The following is a 6604-nucleotide window of genomic DNA, read 5'->3' as shown; positions in this document are numbered from 1 at the left end:
GAGAAAATTAACCCCCATAGTATATAAGTTAACAAGTCTTATTCTTCACGTGATCTTTTTACTAATTTACAATCCTTTAGCCATAGGATTTGTGATCATTAATTAACTCAGTAGGTATATGCTTAATGGATAACTTATGTTTCTTAACACTCTCTCTAACACAAAGGTTTTATTTGGTAGGGGAGTTGGAAGAGTAAGAGTATGAAAAATATAGGAAGAATAGTAAAGCTGGAAGAAATAAATTATTCTTGTTTTCTTTTCTTGTGTGTTTGATAAAAGGGATAAAAAAATAAATATAAAAATCCTTTATAGATATTTTTTGGCTTTCATATTTTCTTGAATTACGTGTTGATTTTTGTTTGTTTTCTCATGATTATATCATTTAATTTATTTCTAATATTTTGAGACTTTTTTTTTTTTTGAAAGTCTCACGAATCTACATAAATAAAGCAAAGATGAAAGAAGAACTAATATTTGAAGGGATGGAGTGATCAATGTTTGCGTTCTGCTTATTATTGTAATTTTCAATTATGCTAGTGTTAGGGTCATATTTTATTGTAATTGGCTAATCTTTTGACAAAATACACTTTACTTATAATTTGGTAGATCTAAGATGGGTTTAGTACTTCAAAAAACATGTTATTCAAGTCAAGTGTTAAAGACATAAAAACTAGTCTAAGAAACAAGTGAAGAATCATTGAGTCTCGATAGAAGCCTGTTATCGAGACTTAATGTGAACCTTGATAAATAACTCGACAGCAGCTTAATCTATCGAGAATTACGATTTCAGAATTTCTAGATTAGGAATTCGGCCCTAGACATTTATAAGGTTTATTTTAAGAGTTGTTACACACGAATACAAAGACCAAGAGATTTATTTTCTTTGTGAGAAGCTACCGCGTTTGAACGTCATAGGGTTTTGTAACTAAGTGTTTCCTGATCTTCATTATTGATGAAGTGAAAAATTTTACAGCCAATAACATCTGTTCAAGTTGCTGAAGTTAGTCACGTACTAGGATCCGTGCAAAAGGGTTAGTCACAAATTGAAAAGGTTCAACTGTAGGTTGGTATTGGAAAGAAGGCTACTACAAGATCAAGTCCAATTAGATATTGGAGTAAAGGTTCAACTATAGGTTGGTATTTCGGGATAAGCTAGGGTAATTGATAAGATTCCTTATACTTGTAACCGGTTGATTGTTAATCAGTGGATTCTTGAGAGTGATGTCTTTAAAATCACCGGATGAGATTTTTGCCTTATGAGATTTTCCTTATTTGTCAACAAATTACCGTGTCTCATTCGTTTTCTGCTGCACTTAGTATTTTTAGTGATTTGTTGGTACCTTCACAATTTATATGCAATTGAACCTAATTAATCAACTTGGATAATTGAATTAATTAACCGGGGTCAAGCTATATTAACCCAACAACTAGAATTTATAATTATAATATTGAAGGAAAATGACTTTTCTACCTTTTAATTTTTTTATTTAAATAATCAATCAATGTGACCAAAAAAAAAAACCAACCCTACCAACCAAAACCCATTTGGTTCAGTTACTTTAATAATAATGGGTTAGTTGAATTAATGGTTTTCAAATTTGATGATGTTGGATGTTGGTTTAGATTGAAACTACCATTTTAACCGACCTGTTTCACATCCATAATATTCTTTTTAAATCAGTATAATTCTTTCAAGTAATATTAGTACCACTGAAATTGGCACAAATTTGTGCCTCAACTCGCCACATAGTGAGTTGTGGGAACACACATTCACCAATCACAATTCGCCATTTAGCAAGTTATAACACAAAATTATGCCAATTTTGATGGTACTAGCATCACCCAATTCTTTCTCATCTTCTTCATGGGAGTTGAAAAAATAAAAAGAGAAATAAATGGAAGCTCTAACAAACTTAATTAAATATAATTTGTCCTTATATATATAATGACCAACTGCACAAAATGCATGGCTGAGCCACATGGAGTAACTCTTGGGAGCAACATACGTTACATACTTACCTTCTATGTCCTCTCGGGGTTACATTTGACAATAACTAGAAATCTCTGGTTATTACAATGAATTGCCATTCAAATCTGTGGAGAAGAAGAAGTCAAAGTGTCTAATAACTTACTATGAATGAATGTACTCTCTATTTCTCTTGTTGCGTTCATAGAATTTGAGATTTAAAAAAAAAAATTAAAAATATAATTACAAAAGTTAATATTTAATTAAAAAAGTATAGAGTTTTGTAATTCAATTGTATTGTCTCATTTCCTTTACGAGGAAATCAAAGTTCAAATCTCCAATTTTTGTAATTGTTAAACTATTTGAGAGAGAGAGAGAGAGAGAGAGAGAGAGTAATATTGAGTCATTTTGCAAAAAGCCTTTGTAAGTTGTAGCTAAAAAGAAAAAAGTTGAGTCATTTTTAAAATCTTTAAAACTAAATCAAGATTATTGATAAAAGTCTCACTATTTTAATATTGGGTTGAACACACACACTAGCTTAGTTGAGTCAATCCCCCACCCACCCCCCCCAAAATTGTAAAATATATATTAAGTAAGACAATATTGTATATTCTCGGTTAAGATTAGGTAGGTATGCTATATATTTGAAAAAAATGTAAAATATAATTCTCCATATATAAATTATTCTTTTTCCATTTTCAATTTATATGCATAATATATATATATATATATATATATATATTTTTTTTTAAGGATAGTATCTGTAGGGACAAGGGTCCAAAATAGTATATTGGGCCTTGGGCTCTATCCGAGGACATTGATATATCCGAGAAAAAGCAAGTAGTTGTTAAACGTTCCCAATTAAAGTCTCAGAGATGGGGAACAAGCGAGAGGTTGTCCGAGGAGGAACTCCTCCTCGGATATGATGAATATAGTTCACAATATGTACTCCATCTATTAGTGTAATCCTCCAAGAAACTCCAATGATAGAGACATGCTTCATGAACATACGAGAAGGAAGGAAACCTAAAAATATCTAAGAGAAAGCTACTACCACCGTATTAAATGCATTGCAGCTACTTTTCTGGCCACATTTATGTGGAGAAGACATCTGAATAGTACTACATTGGCTATCACAACTTACAGAAAACCAGAGAGGGTGTCTGATGGGACAGGCACTCAAGTAAGGTTTCGGATAATCAACAGGTGGAGGGTGAAGATAATCCAAAGGAAGATATATAGGGTGAAAGACTCTTCATGGACAGAGGATCGGAAAAAGGAGAAAGAGAACACTGTAGCAATCCAAATTGTCTTTGTATGTAACTGTGATCAATATATACAATTTTGATCTCCTCGGACTGAAAGTCCATTAAGATCAATACTTCTTATTCGTGCTTGATTGTCATTTAATTTAATACTAGCCGTTGTTCAATTCATTAGAGCCTAGTTCTTGGATCCAATATCTACAAATTTATTGTATTGAGCTCATTGGACCGAGATTCCATACCCTTTGGATTTGGGCCACAAATCGGGACCCCACAGTATCAATTTACTATTTAAACAGCGAATATTTGTTGACTTTTGGAGCTAATAAACAACAAAAGTTGTCAATACATTATTAAGCTTTAACATCTTGCATTGAATATAAAAGTTTTAGACTAACATAACGACTTACTTTTTCCAACTAAATTTGTTAATACTTTATTGACTTCACGGCCTTCATTTGAAGACAAGTCTCAGACTATCATAACGACTTACTTAAATAATGAACAACTGATGAGTAAGAAGAATCTTTTTTTTTTTTTTTGGTTCAAAATGAATATTAAGAATCTTGTTAATTTAACAACAAGAATCTACATTTATGATTCATCATAGGAAAATCATGACTAAAATCAAGCCACAAAAATTTCACAACCATGCATTTTTGCCACTAAATTTTTAGAGAACAAAATTTCATATTAATTTTTTTTTTTTTTTTAAAAAAAGAAGAAGAAGAAAGAAACATATATCTATACTACCATTTAAAGGGCTTTCTGATTTTATTATACATTATATAACTAGAGTACAATTACAAAAGGGTTTAACCTTTGTAGTTGTAGACTGGGGTTATAAACACTATTATTACTATTTTCATGTGTATTCTAATAAATATTATTATTTACTCAAAAAAAAAAAAAATGGGCTTCCCTTATTTGGGATCTTCATTTTTTTTTTTGTTCAAAAATGCCCCACACCACTATGTTTAAGTAGAGACAAAACTAAATGAAAATCCGGTAAAAATACAACTCTAATTCTCACTAAAATATTGCCTAAAAAATTTGGTCGCTCTTCTATTGATTTTCAAATTATTTTATCCACTTATAAATTAAATTCTCAAAATAAAAACTATATATAAAAAATAAAGACACAAGTTTTTTTTTTTGGCTATAAAATAGGACAACTAAGCCCAATGTTTTCACTTTTTTTTTCTTCTCATTTTTTCCCCCTTTATCAAGACTTAAACGCTTCCCTCTTTTTTTTCTTTTTTTTTTTTTAAGTTTCCTTTCTTCTAAATTCTAATCTCACTTTTTTTTAAAAAAAAATTTTGGTTTTTATTTTTATTTTTTTAATCTATTTTTCTTTATTTTTGAATAATTAAAAAACTGTGATTTTTAATGCACTCCTTTTTTTTTTCTTTTTAATGATTTATTTATTTATTTATGTTGGTATTTGAATTGTTTTCTCTTCAAATCTGTTTGCACTACCTTTTTTTTTTTCATTTTAATGAATGTATTTTCTATGTCCAAAATAAAAATCACTATGCATGTGGTTTAATTGAATAGAAGAGAGAAATGTCTCAAATTGATATAAATGGAAAATTATAACACTAAATCCAAAAAAAGTATCATCGCATACACAAAGTGTGTGTGATGAAGTTAGTATATAGGTGTGTGTGTAGTATGAGAAATGTATAATTGTTTTGGGAAATTGGGATTGAATTCAACACATGCACGCACATATATATAAACTAGTATGTAGCCCCGTGCTACCGCACGAGAATGGATATATTACTAATCATGAGTTTATTTATGTTTAAAAGGCTCAGTTAAGTCTAAATTCATATTATTAACCAGAAAATTTCATTAACAAAACTTAGCAGTATATATATTTTACACAGAAAGATGAACCTTGATGACAATGTTTATTCAAAAGATCCATTCACACTTTTGAATCTTCAATCTATATTGGTGATTGAAATTTTCGTAGCTTAAAAAATTTTAAATTAAAAAAAAAAAAAAAAACCTCTTAGAGTTGTATTCATTTTGTAGTTTTACGATGGGTCATTTTGTAACATGATGGGCATTTGTGTGAAGAAAAAACCTCTGAAATTCCATGACTAATAAAAGAAATTCTCTCCAATCTCTTTTTATAGAGAGAGGGGTTTGTGCGTGTTTTTATACATCCTTCATAGTTGTATTATCATGAAGTAGGTCCAATGGATTTAGATTGGTACTACCGATTCCCAAAGCATGAGTGTTTAACGTGTTATTAATTTCATCTCATTGGCTTTTGCACATGACAACAAAATTAAAAATAATTAGATTGTACACATGTATAGTAAAATTGGACTCCAATTTCAGAATCTAATTGAACAATTAGAATGATAATATATGATAGTAACAACAATAGGAAAATTCAAATAAAATTTCGAATTAAATTGTAACAATTTGAATAAAAAATTCCAGTAGAAAAACAGGGTGGAGTGATCCACTCCAAGAAGGCAACCAATCTTGCGTAAATATAGAATAATAAATCTCTCTTCGGAAAATTTACATTGTTCATAGCCTTTACCTTCACTGAACATTTTAAAAACATAGTGACTCACATCTGCTATCCAGGCATCTACAGCCGGGTCCTCTCCAATTCGTGTGAGATTCCATTGATCACTAAGTTCCTTTGCAGCTTGCAAAAAGTATCATCCATCGGTCCACAGTAGTGCTTTCTTCATTGTTATAGGTGTCAAACCTGAACAAAAAGCCAAATATAAGGATAGTGAATTTTAGGCATAATATGCATCTAATCACATATTAGCAATTTATAACAAATGTAAAGATGCAAACTTTGTAAGTGAATAATAAACAAAACTCAGTGCCAGAACCAAGAAGAAAGCACTTTAATCCGAAACTCAGTGCAAATGTAAAGATTCAAACTTTGTAAGCAATTTATAACAAAGATGCAAACTCTGGCTTTGCTATCTTTTTGGAAATTATGCAATGTACCCAAACCAAGTTCTTATCACCGATATTAATCTCTTTGGTTTTCACTTTTGACTACAAAATCAAGAAAAAACTTAATTAGCACAGTAACTCACTTGACCCGATACATAGAAGTAGTTTTAATGAGAATGAACCCACATACATTTAGTCATATGATGCAAAATTCAACTTCAATTTCAGATTCTAGACATATGGCACAAAATTAGAGTTCTAATTTGGAATTCAATTTCACACTCTCTTTGCTTTACCTATTATTTTATATATAGATTATTCTTTTTCTATTTTCAAATTGTTTCCTTGATTTCATACATAATAGCATTAACTGACAATTTATAATGGTGAATATTTGTTGACTTATTGTTAATAAACGACAAAAAATGTT

Source organism: Quercus lobata, chromosome 10 (assembly GCF_001633185.2).
Source record: "Quercus lobata isolate SW786 chromosome 10, ValleyOak3.0 Primary Assembly, whole genome shotgun sequence".
Lineage (NCBI taxonomy): Eukaryota > Viridiplantae > Streptophyta > Magnoliopsida > Fagales > Fagaceae > Quercus > Quercus lobata.
The sequence above is the reverse complement of the archived record's forward strand: the minus strand, read 5'-3'. Positions refer to the sequence as shown.